This window comes from Aotus nancymaae, unplaced genomic scaffold (genome assembly GCF_030222135.1).
Source record: "Aotus nancymaae isolate 86718 unplaced genomic scaffold, 86718_ANA_hifiasm-v0.15.2.pri h1tg000064l_1, whole genome shotgun sequence".
NCBI classification, from domain to species: Eukaryota; Metazoa; Chordata; class Mammalia; order Primates; family Aotidae; genus Aotus; species Aotus nancymaae.
In genome coordinates, this window is record NW_026988479.1 from 5,113,657 (window position 1) to 5,131,301 (window position 17,645).

Here is a 17,645-nt window from a genome sequence, read left to right on the forward strand (position 1 = left end):
AAAGAAAAATCAACAGAATAAATAGACAACCTACAGAATTGGAGAAAATATTTGCAAACTATGTACCTGACAAAGGTCTAATATCCAGCATCTATAAGGAACTTAAAAAAATTTGCAAGAGAAAACAAGCAACCCCCTTAAAAAGTGGGCAAGGACATGAAAAGATACTTCTCAAAAGAAGACATACATGCAGCCAACACGCATGTGAAAAAAAGCTCAATATCACTGCTCGTTAGAGGAATGCGAATCAAAACCACAATGAGATATCATCTCATACCAGTCAGAATGGCTACTATTAAAAAGTCAAAAAATGACAGATGCTGGTGAGCTTGTAGAGAAAATCTCATACACGGTTGGTGAGAGTGTAAATTAGTTCGACCATTGTGGAAAGCAGTATCAAAGAGCTAAAAGCAGAACTACCATTCAACCCAGCAATCCCATTACTGGGTGTATACCCAGAGGAATATAAAGCATTCTACCATAAATACACATGCATGTCAATGTTCATTGCAGCACTGTTGACAATCACAAAGACATGGAATCAACCTAAATGTCCATCAGTGACAGACTACAATAAATAAGGAATAAAGAAAATGTGGTAAACGTACACCGTGGAATATTATACAGCCATAGAAAAGAATGACATAACTCTTGTGGGAACATGGATGGAGCTGGAGGCTATCATCCTTAGCAAACTAACTCAGGAACAGAAAGCCAAATACCACACGTTCTCGCTTATAAGTGGAAAGTAAATAATACGAACTTATGAACACAAAGAGGGAAACAATAGACACTGGGGTCTACTTGGAGGAAGAGGGTTGCAGGAGGGAGAGGATCAGAAAAGGTAACTATTTGGTTCTGAGCTTAATACTTGGGTGATGTAATAGCATGTACAACAAACCCTCACGACACCCATTTATCTATGAAACAAACTTTCACATGTATCCCCAAACCTAAAATAGAAATTTAAAAAAATTCTATTCACTGCTCATCTCTGCTAAACTCTAACACTGCTTCACTAGTAAAATGCACACGTGAGAAATGTCCATGGTGAGATTTACCATGCCTTTACAGACTCATGTTGTCCAAGATTAACTTTAGCTTAACTCCCCCTTCCTGGTAGACTAAACAGGCAAAAGTTGATGATGTAGAAAGCTTGGTATAATTTTACTCCAGCAACCCCAAAGCAAAAAAAGAAGATGGTAATGACATCATTTCTTGTGTGAGGAACACAGCTACATGTAAATGTGAAGGTAACTGGCCTGGGTAGCATTACAAGGAAGGAAGCTCAAGAAGAGGAGGCAGTAAGTCGCCTTTGGGTGCCATAGGGAGGAAAGAAGGCAATTAAGGCTGGGAGTTTGTGTTTGGTGATAATCTAATTACAGTTACCCACTGTGGTGCATAAATTTAATTTTTATTACCCAAATTCAGACTTCTGTTCTTACTGTGATAAGCACTACCCTAAGAACTGGCTTATGGGACTCAAGCAGCTTGACTTTTAACTCAGCTTCCTGAGGTATCTTAATAACTTTATCCCTGTGTATGCAGAGGGATGTGTGGACGGTTGAAGGATTGATAGCAGTGCAATGGCAGATTTGGAGGAAAGATCATTTTGCTTAATCCTTTATTTTTAAAACTGGCTATTTGTTATAGGTGTTTCTTTTTTTCTTTTTTTCCTCTTCCTCATGTTTGCTGGATTAATCAGTGTTTTGGTACTTTTTTTTTTTGTTTTCACTCTTTTTTGTGTTGTGTTGGTAACTTGTAAATATTATTATAGAGTTCTATTTTGCTAATGGTTAACTTCTTAGTTTTAAACACCAATATCTTCTTCTATATTTCTCCAGTTATGTAACACATTTAAAGAATAATATCACCCCCAAATAATATAATCAGGCATTAAATAGAAGCTTTGAGTTGAAAACCCTACCTCCATTGATTGTATAGGTATGGGAATGGGCAGTGGGACACTCATAGGTAGGTGTGGGAGGGGTGGGAAAATGGTCCAAGGTAAAAACAAGAGTCAGTGAGTTAGACTGTATCAGTTCTTCTGTTACCTTTTTAGACCTACATTCTCATTCAGTCCTTGCTACACTCTCTAGTCTTGTGGTTATTTTTAGGTTCTGCTAAAAAAAAATATATATTTTTTTTTCTTGAGGTCATCTATATCACCTTTATAGAATTTCAGAGTTTTCAAATTTTCTAGATTTTGAGATCAATTTTTTTTCCTGTCTGCTTTACAGCTTTCATGAATTCCCTACTTTTCTGGTTTTGCTATGTTAACCCTTCCTGTTTTTCAGGAAACCTATGAAATAGACTTGATATTTAGTGTTTATTTCAGCTGCATTTGTGAGGGAGGTAAAGTCATCATACTTGGTCACTGTTATTTTCATGTAAAAATCCAAGGGAAAGAATCGATGGGTAAATGACAAAGTAGTATTTACAGTTTATTTCTATTTTCTATGAGAAATAAGATACATAATTTTACCAAAAGTTTCCAGAGATAGTATATGATGGATTGAGTTTAAAAATTATATAACTCACAGCCATGATTTTGTTTAATGTAAATACAAGATAAAAAATTTAGGAGATTTTATTTTAAAATAAGTGTTGCTGTAAGAATCATTCAAGGGAAAGATGTAAATACATATGACTTCTTGTACTTGTTATTTTTATTATCCTAGCTACTTAATTTTCCTTGTCTTTGGCATATTAACATGCAACTTCTCTCAACCACAAATCTGCCCACTGTGAGTGCCTGTTTTGTTTTCTACATTGGTGTGATTCATTTAATCCTTACTTTCCTCTTTCCATTGCTGTGCTAGAGACTGGTGGTGAATGCAGAGTATGGTGCCCCTCAGTGTGTATTTATGCAGCATTTCACCACCCACTGTTCTTTGTTAGTAATTGAAAGAGAAAACAGAAGCTAACAGGAACCAAAGTTGATGTTGTGGCACACTAAGTTAATGAAGTGAAAGAAATATGAAGATTCAGTAGATGAAGGAAGATTCACCCCATCGATTACAGAAATAACTATTTCCCAATAATCTTATTATGCAAACTCTCAAAACATCTAGGGTTGTGTATAAAATCACAAAGTAATTAAAAATCCAGAAAAAGTAATGGATATAGATAAATGCCATCACAGAAGGAATAGAATCAAGAGTATGGAAAGAGTTGATTTAAAAAAATTACTGTAAACATTAAAGAGAATTAAGAAACAGTAAATCAAGAGAAAAATTAATGTCTCAAAAGAGAACCAAGTTGTGACTGTAGAAGGTAAATAAAATTGTGTAACCCGGAGACATTGGTCAATATACAGCTATAACTATCTATACATAAAAACCTAGAAAAAGCCATTTATACTGCTGTAAAAGTTCAAATATGTGTTTACTTCATAGCAACTAGTACAACAATTCAAATCTGGGAAAACAGCTTTGTTAACTAAGATATTTTGATAATCTTATTAAGGAGAGCAAAAGCATCTTAGGTTAGTTCCCATGATTCTATATGAAAAAGAAAGTAATCCTGAAAAATGAAATGTGAGGGGAGGGAAGAGCAGGGATACTAAGTAAGACTTTCGTAAGACCAGATATAGCCAATGGTAATTTACTAAATTATTAGTGAGTTTTGTTTCTTCCATCTCACCTATAAAATTGTCGGCAAATTCTTAACTCACCACTAATGGTTTTTTAAATGAATTGTTTCAATGGGAAATTTAAAGCTGCATGTAAACCACTGTAATTTGTAAAGAAAATTAAAATGCCCCGGCAAGCCAAAAGCTTACAAACTCAGTCAATCTTACTTTTAAAATTAAACAAAACAAAACAAAAACCCAAACTCAGCTGGGTGCTGTGGCTCACACTTATAATCCCAGCTTTTATGAAGCTGACAGAAGTGGATCACTTGAGCCCAGGAGTTCAGCACCAGCCTGTCTCTAAACAATAACAACCAACAACGAGAACAATAAAATAAAATAAAATAAAATCTTTACAAATTTTTTTTCATTTAAAAGTGGACAGAAACCACCTACTTCTACTTATTATGTATTTTAATTCATTCACCCATGAGTTATTGACTTTCCTGAAGCGCTCTTAGGCACAATTGAATAATTACATTTATTCAAAAAGGGGAAGGTAAGTAGCAATGAGTTCCTACATAATCAAACACTAAAATAATTTAATAGCCCTTGAGAATCATGAGCATTAATCTAAGTACAAGTATAAATTGCTCTAAAGAGGAAACTGAAGATGCAGCAGGGCAGGTCCCCAAATAGCCTTGGCTGACTAAGCTCTCCCCTCTTCCTGTTTGTAGTTCTCAGGGTAACTATAGAATGTACTGAGAAGAAACATCATGAGACAAGGATGAAATTTCTGAAACAATCCTCATCCCTCCTAAAGCCGTGAAGTGCTCTGCAACACTTCAGTCCCAACAATGGCAGTGTCCTCTGGGGTATAAAAACCCAGAGCAGAATGCTTTCTGGGTCCATCAGCTGTGTTGAGACATGGGACAAACATAGACAAGAGAATCCACGATGCCTAGCAGCTTTCCTGAGCCTTAGGGGCTGGCTCTCCATCCTAGGCTTCTGCTGCCCCTTGCTGCATATCTGAGAATAATAAAGTAGCTTTTAACACATGAGTGAATGTTCCTGCAAGTGGTAGATGGAATAACTGGTGCAAAACGAACCTCCTCCACAAAGGAAAGAACTAGAAAGAAAATTAAATATATCTTTAAAACTAGGTAAAATTTTGTTAAGCAGAGAATAGAGTCCGCATGATACCCAAGAGGGAGCTGGACAAACCCGACTAACAATAGGATGGGTAGGGAAAGCACAGAGTGCTCAGGGGAGAGTGGAGATGCAGATCCAGGAAAAACAGAGAAAGTGCCTAGATAGTACCAACAACCAGACAGAGTCTGATTCTGCAATTATCCTGACACTCTAGGACTTTTGGGTAAAGTCTAGGGGTTGACTGAGAATCAATGGCACATTGAGAACTGCAATGTTGAAGTTAGGCTAGAGCGGAATGAGTCTGAGAGCCCCGAACACACAAATCCTATAAAATTTCCCTTACAACAGAGGCTACCTCTTCTCTCTGCCCTGATGCGCTGGCTCAGCTTTGTTTAGCAATGCAGTAATGACCTCCACTGAAGTAGATGTGTGTGGATGGATTTTAAAAGTGCTAGACCAGGCCGGGCACGGTGGCTCACGCCTGTAATTCCAGCACTTTGGGAGGCCGAGGCGGGTGGATCACAAGGTCAAGAGATCGAGACCATCCTGGTCAACATGGTGAAACCCCGTCTCTACTAAAAATACAAAAAGTTAGCTGGGCCTGGTGGCGTGTGCCTGTAATCCCAGCTACTCGGGAGGCTGAGGCAGGAGAATTGCCTGAACCCAGGAGGCGGAGGTTGCGGTGAGCCGAGATCGTGCCATTGCACTCCAGCCTGGCTAACAAGAGCGAAACGCCGTATCAAAAAAAAAAAAAAAAAAGAAAAGTGCTACACCAGAGAACGAATATGACATTAGTGGGACCATCTCATATGCATTCCCTAGATTTCTCTATGTAATTTGGCAAAATCTTTCTGTTCCTTTTGAGTGTAAGCTGTTTCCTCCTGAGACTTTGTATTTCTTTCCCCGTGTATTAGTTTCCGATTGTTACCAATTACCATGGACTTAATGCTTAAAACAATAAAAATGTATTCTTTTAGTGTTTTGGAGAACCAACGTCCGAAAATGGTCAGCAAGGCTGTATTCCTTCTGCACGCCCTAAAAGAGAATCCATTTCCTTGCCTTTTCTAGCTTCTAAAGGTCCCCTACACTCCTTGGCTAATGGTCCCATTCTCCACCTTTAAAGCCAGCATGATAGCATCTTGTTACCTCTCTTTCTGAACCTTCCCTCCTGCCTCCCTCTTATAAGAACCTTGGGTTACACTGAGCTTCCCAATTAACCCAGGATCTCAAGATTTTTAATTTAACAACATCTGCAAAACTCTCTTGCCATGTAGGTAATATAATCCCAAGACCTGGGAATTAGGCCATGCACATCTTTGGCAACAGCATATTCAGCCTATCATACCTTGAACATTCAGGGATTTGATATTAGTTGTGGGTCTAGAAGCAATGAAAACTGTAAAGAGTGCTACATAAAGAGGATAGGCATTCCATTGTAAAGCACCCGCTTCAGGGTAGCTGTGTCAACAATAATAATGTAGTGACAGCAAGTTTCACGGAATTATGAATGGTGGTAATAGCTTCCTGATTTCTGGATGACAGTGTCAGGGGCATGATTCTTCAGTCAAAGTCTAGTGACATCTCTGCCCCTCTAGTTAATTTGATGGGTTTGTAAAAACCTAATGCTTTCTGTGCCTCAATTTTCTTGCCTGTAAAATGGGTGTTATAGTATTACCTACCTATCACTCAGAGTTTATTTTCTTCCTTTTTTTAAACATTAAATTAATTAATGTATTTAGTAATAATTTTAGAAAATATATGGAACATATTGATATTGCTATATAGAACATCACACCCCCAATATGTAGCAAATACTTTTTCAATACATGGAAAAACCACAATAAGAAAAACAACTTAAGTAATTTTCATCTAATTAACTGAAAATGCAAAAAAGAACACTAAGGTTTCATAAGAATATCAACTGCAGGAAGCAGTTCTGAATACTAGATCTGAGGAAACAGGGAATTTTAAAAACAGACGCTTGAAGGAGGGGCCCTATGGAACTGAATCTGATATCTCTTAGGATGATAAAATTTGAACAGTGCTAGGGTTTTTAAGGGAAGTATAATAAGGCTGATTCTAAAAGTGTTGGAAAAAATATGAAATGGATTCAAACACTGCTACAGAAAGGTAGTGCAACTTCTCTTATTGGAAATTCGTTTTAGAAGTATTGATAAGATGATGCTTATGAAAGTAGGAAGCAAATATGAAACAATCAGAAAGCAAACAGGATGGAACAGGTTTACTTACCCTCCTATAGCCTCGAGTCTCTCTCTTGTGCTTGATATCGGTTGAGCTAATAGCAGACCAGTCAAAAGCAGCAATGTGATTTGCAGGTTCAACTCCAATATCTCAAAGTGAATACAGAAGGATGGGTTTGCTGGGTAGAGAGAATAGCATAGTAACTAGCAAATTTACTTTTGACTAAACAGCATCACTATAAAGCTTTAAACAAACATTTGAAATTCCGTATTTCCACCCAATGCAATGCAACTATTCTTCATACAAATGAAGAAAGATGTCTTCTCTTTACTCAAAAATAAGATGAAGCAAAGTTTCTACCTCTGGAAGATAATCATTATTCATTTCTGTTCTATATTGATTATTATTCAAATATGGTCATGGTTCCATTACTGCGTAAAAGACAACTGTAATGCATTTTTAAATCAAAATGCTAAAGGGAAGGAGGGGATAATGCGTGGAGAGAAGCCCCTCGATAAAGAAAGGCACAACATTGCTCCATGTATACCTCTTTTTACAAAACAGTCATAATGCTCTGTGGACCTTTTCAGTTTTCCAGGAAACAAATGCCACATTTGAATGTCATCTTTATAATTTACTTACAGAGTAAAATTTTGTTATGTTTAATCCATCACTCATTTGTGAATCTAATTGTTACATATGCTGAATTTAACACTTAACAATGTTATAATTCAGTATATTTTCTCTAATATTTACTAAAGAGAAAGTCACTCTTCTCCCTTTCTATTTTCATAGGCTTAAACTTGTTTTGCAAACTACTTAACTTTTCTTACTCATCTATAAGCCTTCATGATGCCTAAACACTTTTAACTTGATGTTGTCATTGATGATAACAATGCACATATGGCCTTCACCACTTCTGGGTAAGCGAAACATGGATTTATTCTAACTGAAATGTAAATAACAGATTTTGAAATGTATTCTATGTTTTTTATCTTTCTAAAATTCCTTTAATGTGACTCTTCTGCCTCCATTCTTCCATGGACATGATTTTTCCTCAGGACAGATTTTTATTGTTACAAGAAAGATGCCAAGAGGAAGAAGGAGTCAACATTTAACATTTGAATTTCAGAATGGAATTTTTGAGTCAAAACATGAAAATAAGCTTGAAGGTCACACTTTGTTGAGAAAAAGATTTTATTAACATATCTGGGGCTAGGACTTGCTGACCAGATAGAATTTTACCATAAACTAGAAATAGAACCAAATCAGAACAATGGAGGGCCAGTCATTATCATACAGAGAAGAAGAGAAAGAAAGAAGGAGGGAGAGAGAGAAAGAGAGAGAGCCCACCCTTATTGACCTAGGATTGGAGGAGGGGCAAGGCAACAGAGGTTTTGGTAGTAGAGGTCAAATACCTGGGTCCTGACTTCCCATCTCCAGTCTAGTGTCTCTGGCTTTGTAAGGATATATACTACATGTGTCGGGGAGAAAGTGGACAACAGAACAGTTTTTGCCTTGTTCTTTATTTGAAGAACTGGAAGACCACACTCAGGATGAGCCCTCTTCATCATTATGGGTTAAAGCATTGATGGCTAGGTGAGTAGAAAGATCTAAGCCACCTTTACTGGCTTATGGTGGAGAAGCCTTTACTCTGCCTTAAGAACTACAAGTTTCCTCTCTACTCTGCTACCAGTTTAAGGAGGAAAGTGAAAGGGAAAGCGCTGCAGGCAGTTTAACTTTGGATTAAAAAAAATCAATGCATTAGAGACTTTTAAAATTGAAAACACACTATTTAAAAGGCAATAATCTATTGTTGAAATTCCCCTTAACTCCAGTGCCTGTTTCTTCTCATGGAGAGTTTAGAAAAGTTACAGAAAATAAAGGATCCCTGCATTCTTGGGATATCTGTGAGTATATGCGTGAATTTAATACCATAGTAATTATCTAGTGGTTTAACAGAGCTCGGTGATAGTGGCTGTATTCACATAATTATATATAATCTAAGTCTGACAATTTAGAGACAATATTCCAAATAGCAGAAAAATGTAGGGATTATATCATTTAAATATTTATTTAAACTATTTGGTTATGTTGATATTATATAGTAAGAAATGATTAGTTACAATAATATTCAAATAGAGTCACTCTTACTTTATTCAGATTCATTTATAGTAAAATGGTAATATTTGTAGTGTTTAAGATATTTTGCTATCCTTCCTTTCCAAAGCATACTCACTGAATTCATTTGAGAGAAAAAGTAATAAAAATTATTATTTGTTAAAAATAATATTTACAGAATAGGTGGATGCATTTACAAGGTATTAACAACAAAAAATTTGTGTCATAGAAAGTTTGATGATTTGTTCTGTGTGTTATACTGTATTAGTTTACATCTGGCTTAGATTATTACATTTTGACTTAAGCCTAGGAATTGACTAGCTATATTTAAAATAAAACACCAGATTTAATAAATATTATCATTTTAATATAATAATTGTTGCCATTTAATTTATTTCCCTGTTTTAATACAGATAATTTGATTTTAACATATTATCATTTTAGTTGCCTCATAAACTAATTAAAAACCCCAGACTGGAACCACATTCCAGTAAATATCTATTATAACATGTCTGTAGAAATGTCTGCTCTGTGTGTATAAAATTTCCAGAAAAGTGGAAACTTAATATTCAAGTTTTTTATAATTCTGTTAACACCACTCTTAGAAAAAAAATAAGGAAAATTTATGAGTAAGGTACTGAAATAGCTAACAAAAATTCTGTGAATTTAGAATATCTGCTGGTTTGGTGCTATCCATAGAGTTTTTGTTTTAGTGCCAGAGTCAAATATTCCATTTAAAAAATAAAATAAATACGATGTCTGGGGCACTGGTTGGCAACTTTTGATTCATGAATTTTGTGCTGCTGGTGTCATCAAATACATGAATTTATGTCTTCACTTTTTTATGATCCTATTTTTCACTAAGAATTTATTCACCTTTCTTTGAGCTCCATTTAATTTCACTGTCATATATTTTCTCTACCTCTTCTTTGCTGAAGTATTGGATTTTTAAAAATTCTGTACTATTACCTGAATATAGTACAGAGATATAGTATAGAAGAGATACATTTAAAATATATTTTAAATGTATCTCTTCTTAACCAGGTGATATTTTTAATGTACACCTTATTTGGTGTAGTAATATCTTGTATTTATTGAGCACATCTCATGGTCTAGACATTGTGCTATAATACACACACACACACACACACACACACACACACTCGACTAAAACTCCCCATTGAAAGAGGTTGGTATTTTTACCATGCCTTTACAGATGAGGAAGCTCAGGCACAAAGAGTTAAAGTAACTTTTTTAAGGTCACATAGTGGCAAGGGAGAGAATTGGGATTTAATTACATGAGGTCTGACTTCAAAGCACACTTCACTATTTTTTGTGCCTGAAAATTCTATTACTTGTGAGTGGCAGAAGTCCATCATAAAGTAGTTTATAAAAAATAGCATAAACTGCCTCACATAACTAAAAATCTAGAAGTGAATTTCCAAACACTGCTGGATTTGGATGCTTAAACAACAACAACAAGGTCACCTGTGTGGCTTCATGCTCAAACTCTTTCCATATGTCTAAAATGAGTCCCCTAGCAGCTCCAGGCTCACAATGTTCTTGCAGCCAGAGATTGTGGAAAAGTGAGAGCATCTTTCCTATGATCTCCGGCAATGATCCTGTGAGGGGCTATGATTAGGCTTGCTGGGGTTACAGGATGGTCAGAGGTTTGAGACAGCTATGTACTATAATTGGCCCCGCTTAACCACAAAGACCGAACAGGATTACTGTAGAAGAGAGATCAGATGATTCCCCAAAAGAAGGATGCTTGGCAGGCAAATAAATAAAATGTTAAAAGCTATTAAGTGAACATTAATAAACATTAACATTAGACCTTATGAATCACTAAACTTGTTCAAAGCACAAAAACATCACATAAAACTTTACAAGAACACCATGAGGCAAATTTTATCTTCAATTTTTCTGCTAACAAAAGCAAAGACCAACAAGTTCACATAATTTCTAAGTCATCAGACCTTTTAAAGATAAATTATGTATCCAACTGTACTGCTATTACAGGAATTATGCACAAAATTTACAAGTCTAGGCTGAAATGTGATGGCATCACATCTAAGTATCAAATTTAAAGAATTAAATATATTTAAATGAATGAAACTAGACATTAGTCTGATTTAGTATTTTAGCATTTGGTGATAGTTAGTATTTTAAAAATAATCTAATATTCTATGCATCCTAACTCTTGTAACTTCCTGAGAGTATCAAATCAAAGAGAGGAAAATCTCTATATGATGAATGTCAGATGTATTCATATTCTTTAGTTGAATAAATGAGATTACTAAGAACTATGTTTAATGAAATATGTTCAGAAGTTACAAAAACTTGAAGCAACAGCAAGTACTTAATTAACATTTTATGTAAAAAAGAAGTGTCTTTGATCATCCAAGATGGCCGCTTAGGAGGAAGTCGGGATTGCAGTTCCGAGAGAAGGTGCAGAGGGTGAGTGGATGCTGCATTTCCAGACGGATTTTTACTGCCCACAGACCAGGAGATTCACAGGAGGAGAAGCCCCACGGGTCGCCAGCACCACTGGTTTGAGCAGCGTGGCCGCTCAGCCTATGCCCTGGGGCGGGGGGCAGTGGCTTCTTATGCAGAACGAGAGAGACAGAGTTCCTTCTGAGCCAGCAAGGGGAGCTGAAGCAGGGAGTCAAGCCAGGAGACCCCCGGGCAAGGACGTGCCACAAATCTCAGAGCCGCTGCTTCGGCTGAGGCAGCAGCACACAGGGCAGCGGATTTTAACTGCCCACAGACCAGGAGATTCACAGGCGGAGAAGCTCCACGGGTTCCCAGCACCGCTGGTTGGACCGGAGCAGCCACTCGACCTGCACCGGGGGCAGGGAGCAGCGGCTCCGTGAGCAAAGTGAACGAGACTGTGTCCCCTCTGGGCCAGCAAGGGGAGCTGAGGCAAGGAGGCAAGCCAAGAGATTCCCGGGCAAAGAGGGCCCCACTGGAAACACGGCTGAACCCGGGACAGTCCAGTTCTGTGGGGGAGGGGCATCCTCCATCGGGAAACACCCTGCAGTTCCCGGGGCAATTTGCTGTAACCAAGACAACCCGCCACTACAGAGACTCCGTCACTACAGGGGCGGGCCAGCATAGCGGAAGCAGTTCTAACTACACCCATATAAACAGGACTGCAGGGAAGCTCACACGGAAGGTGGACAGAGCCCACAGCAGCTCAGCAAAGCCTCTGCAGGCTGAGTGTGACTAGACTGCCACCTTGTGGGCAGGGAAAACGGTAGCAACACAGCTGAAAAGCATAAAGCCCTAACCCCCTGGGCCAGAACACCTGGGGGGAAGAAAAGGGGGTTTATGAGTTCAGCTGCTGCAGACTTAAAATTACCAAAATCAGAAAGACAGCAACTACAAAGTCAATAGGCGAATAAATCCACAAAGATGGGAAGAAACCAGTGCAAAAAGGATGAAAACACCCAAAACCAGAACACCTCTCCTCCTACAAGGCAGCATAACTCCTCACCAGCACGGGAACAAGACTGGACGGAGAATGAGTGTGATGAAATGACAGAATCAGCTTTCAGAAAATGGATAATAAGAAACTTCTGTGAGCTAAAAGAACATGTTTTAACCCAATGCAAAGAAACTAAGAACCTTGAAAAAAGACTTGATGAAATGCTAACGAGAATGGACAACTTAGAGAGGAATATGAGTGAATTGATGGAGCTGAAAAACACAACACGAGAACTTTGTGAAGCATGCACAAATTTCAACAGCAGAATTGACCAAGCAGAAGAAAGGATATCAGAAGTCGAAGATCAACTCAATGAAATAAAACGAGAAGGGAAGATTAGAGAAAACAAGGTAAAAAGGAATGAACAGAGTCAACAAGAAATATGGGACTACGTGAAAAGACCTAATCTACGTTTGATAGGTGTACCTGAATGTGGCGAACAGAATGCATCCAAGCTGGAAAATACTCTTCAGGATATTATCCAGGAAAACTTCCCCAACCTAGCAAGGCAGGCCAATATTCAAGTCCAGGAAATACAGAGAACACCACAAAGATATTCCTCTAGAAGAGCAACCCCAAGGAACATAATCATCAGATTCACCAGGGTCGAAATGAAGGAGAAAATACTAAGGGCAGCCAGAGAGAAAGGTCGGGTTACCCACAAAGGGAAACCCATCAGACTCACAGCATATCTCTCAGCAGAAACCCTACAGGCCAGAAGAGAGTGGGGGCCGATATTCAACATCCTTAAAGAAAAGAACTTTCAACCCAGAATTTCATATCCAGCCAAACTAAGCTTCATAAGTGAAGGAAAAATAAAATCCTTTGTGAACAAGCAAGTACTCACAGATTTCATCACCACCAGACCAGCTTTACAAGAGCTCCTGAAGGAGACACTACACATAGAAAAAAACAACCAGCACCAGCCACTCCAAAAACGCACGAAATGGTAAAGAGCAGCAATACAATGAAGAATCTGCATCAACCAATGGGCAAAACAGCCAGCTAGCATCAAAATGACAGGAGCAAACTCACACATAACAATATTAACCCTAAATGTAAATGGACTAAATGCCCCAATCAAAAGACATAGACTGGCAAATTGGATAAAAAGCCAAAACCCATCAGTGTGCTGTATCCAGGAAATCCACCTCACATGCAAGGATACACAAAGGCTCAAAATAAAGGGATGGAGGAAGATTTACCAAGCAAATGGAGAACAAAAAAAAGCAGGAGTTGCAATTCTCATCTCTGATAAAATAGACTTTAAAGCAACAAAGATCAAAAGAGACAAAGAAGGACACTACATAATGGTAAAAGGATCAAAGCAACAAGAAGAGCTAACGATCCTAAATATATATGCACCTAATACAGGAGCACCCAGATACATAAGGCAAGTTCTTAAAGACTTGCAAAGAGACTTAGACTCCCACACATTAATAGTGGGAGACTTCAACACACCATTATCAATATTAGACAGATCAACAAGACAGAAAATTAATAAGGATATCCAGGACTTGAACTCAGAACTGGAACAAGCAAACCTAATAGACATTTACAGAACTCTCCAGCCCAAATCCACAGAATATACATTCTTCTCAGCACCACATCACACCTACTCTAAAATTGACCACATAATTGGAAGTAAATCACTCCTCAGCAAATGCAAAAGAACGGAAACCATAACAAACAGTCTCTCAGACCACAGTGCAATCAAGTTAGAACTCAGAATTCAGAAACCAACCCAGAACCACACAGCTTCATGGAAAATGAACAACTTTCTCTTGAATGTTGACTGGATAAACAATGAAATGAAGGCAGAAATAAAGATGTTCTTCGAAACCAACGAGAACAAAGACACCATATACCAGAATTTCTGGGACACATTTAAAGCAGTCTCTAGAGGAAAATATATAGCAATAAGCACCCACATGAGAAGCAAGGAGAGATCTAAAATTGACACCCGATCATTAAAATTGAAAGAGCAGAGGAGCAAGATCAAAAAAACTCAAAACCTAGCAGAAGACAAGAAATAACTAAGATCAGAGCAGAACTGAAGGAGATAGAGACACAAAAAAACCTTCAAAAAATCAATAAGCCAGGAGCTGGTTTTTTGAAAAGATCAACAAAATAGACAGACCACTAGCCAGATTTTAATAAAAAAGAAAAGAGAGAATAACCAAATAGATGTAATAAAAAATGATAAAGGGGATATCACCACAGATGCCACAGAAATTCAAACCATCATCAGAGATTATTACAAACAACTCTATGCACATAAATTAGAAAACCTGGAAGAAATGGATAAATTCCTGGACAGTAGCCTCCTCCCATGCCTAAACCAGGAAGAAGTCGAAACCCTGAATAGAACAATAACAAGGTCTGAAGTCGAGGCAGCAATTAAGAGCCTACCACCCAAAAAAAAGCCCAGGCCCAGATGGTTTCACAGCCGAATTCTACCAGACATACAAAGAGGAACTGGTACCATTCCTACTGAAACTATTCCAAAAAATCCAAAAAGAGGGAATCCTTCCCAAATCATTTTATGAGACCAACATCATCCTGATACCAAAACCCGGCAGAGACTCAACAAGAAAAGAAAACTACAGGCCAATATCCATGATGAACATAGATGCAAAAATCTTCAATAAAATACTGGCAAGCCGATTACAACAGCACATCAAAAAGCTTATCCACCATGATCAAGTAGGATTCATCCCGGGAATGCAAGGCTGGTTCAATATACGCAAGTCTATAAATGTAATTCACCACATAAACAGAACCAAAAACAAAAACCACATGATTATCTCGATGCAGAGAAGGCCTTCGACAAAATTCAACAGCCCTTTATGCTAAAAACTCTCAATAAACTAGGTATCGACGGAACGTATCTCAAAATAATAAAAGCTATTTACGACAAACCGACAGCCAATATCATACTGAATGGGCAAAAACTGGAAGCATTCCCTTTGAAATCTGGCACTAGACAAGGATGCCCTCTCTCACCACTCCTATTCAATATAGTACTGGAAATTCTAGCCAGAGCAATCAGACAAGAAAAAGAAATAAAGGGTATTCAACTAGGAAAGGAGGAAGTCAAATTGTCTCTATTTGCAGACGACATGATTGTATATCTAGAAGACCCTATCACCTCAGCCCAAAATCTCCTGAAACTGATAAGGAACTTCAGCAAAGTCTCAGCATACAAAATCAATGTGCAAAAATCACAAGCATTCCTATACACCAATCACAGACTTAAAGAGAGCCAAATCAAGAACGAACTGCCATTCACAATTGCTACAAAGAGAATAAAATACCTAGGAATACAACTAACAAGGAACGTAAAGGACCTCTTCAAGGAGAACTACAAATCACTGCTCAACGAAATAAGAGAGGACACAAACAGATGGAGAAACATTCCATGTTCATGGTTAGGAAGAATTAATATCATGAAAATGGCCATACTGCCCAAGGTAATTTACAGATTCAACGCTATCCCCATCAAGCTACCAATGACCTTCCTCACAGAACTGGAAAAAACCACCTTAAACTTCATATGGAACCAAAAGAGAGCCCGCATAGCCAAGTCAATTCTAAGCAAAAAGAACAAAGCGGGAGGCATCACACTACAGGACATCAAACTCTACTACAAGGCTACAGTAATCAAAACAGCATGGTACTGGTACCAAAACAGAGATATAGACCAATGGAACAGAACAGAGGCGTCGGAGGCAACACAACATATCTACAACCACCCGATCTTTGACAAACCTGAAAAAAACAAGCAATGGGGAAAGGATTCCCTGTTCAATAAGTGGTGTTGGGAAAACTGGCTAGCCATATGCAGAAAGCAGAAACTCGACCCCTTCCTGACACCTTACACTAAAATTGACTCCAGATGGATTAAAGACTTAAACATAAGACGTAACACCATAAAAACACTAGAAGGAAACCTAGGCAAAACCATTCAGGACATAGGCATAGGCAAGGACTTTATGACAAAAACACCAAAAGCATTGGCAACAAAAGCCAAAATAGACAAATGGGGCCTAATCAAACTCCACAGCTTCTGCACGGCAAAAGAAACAGTCAATAGAGTGAATCGGCAACCAACAGAATGGGAAAAAATTTTTGCAGCCTACCCGTCTGACAAAGGACTGATATCCAGAATTTACAATGAGCTAAAAAAGATTTACAAGAAAAAAACAAACAAGCCCATTCAAAAATGGGCGAAGGATATGAACAGATAGTTTACAAAAGAAGACATACATGAGGCCAACAAACATATGAAAAAATGCTCATCATCACTGGTCATTAGAGAAATGCAAATCAAAACTACATTGAGATACCATCTCACGCCAGTTAGAATGGCGATCATTAAAAAATCTGGAGAAAACAGATGCTGCAGAGGATGTGGAGAAATAGGAACACTTTTACACTGTTGGTGGGAGTGTAAATTAGTTCAACCACTGTGGAAAACAATGTGGCGATTCCTCAAGGACCTAGAAATAGAAATTCCATTTGACCCAGCAATCCCATTACTGGGCATATATCCAAAGGATTATAAATGCATTCTACTATAAGGACACATGCACACGAATGTTCACTGCAGCACAGTTTACAATAGCAAAGACCTGGAACCAACCCAAATGCCCATCGATGATAGACTGGACAGGAAAAATGTGGCACATATACACCATGGAATATTATGCAGCCATTAAAAATGAGGAGTTCACATCCTTCGTAGGGACATGGATGAACCTGTAAAACATCATTCTCAGCAAACTGACACAAGAACACAAAATCAAACACCACATGTTCTCACTCATAGGTGGGTGTTGAACAAGGAGAACACATGGACACAGGGAGGGGAACACTATACACGGGGGTCTGTTGGTGGGGAGGGGGGACAGCGGGGGGGTGGGGAGTTGGGGAGGGATAGCATGGGGAGAAATGCCAGATATAGGTGAAGGGGAGGGAGGCAGCAAATCATACTGCCACGTATGCACCTATGCAACAACCTTGCATGTTTTTCACATGTACCCCAAAACCTAAAATGCAATCAAGAAAAAAAAAAACAAAACTCTGGTTTAAAAGTGATTGGAA

At 38.1% G+C, this 17,645-nt stretch overlaps 1 long non-coding RNA gene across 1 annotated transcript in view; it reads right to left on the reverse strand.

Moving 5' to 3' along the window:
• LOC135270622 (uncharacterized) overlaps positions 1–7,082 on the reverse strand; it is a 371,213-nt gene extending 364,131 nt beyond the window's left edge. Inside the window, exon 1 of the long non-coding RNA XR_010338760.1 lies at positions 6,977–7,082. This is a non-coding gene — a long non-coding RNA (uncharacterized LOC135270622). The remainder of the gene's footprint in view (positions 1–6,976) is intronic.
• Between the last annotated feature and the right edge of the window lie 10,563 nt (positions 7,083–17,645).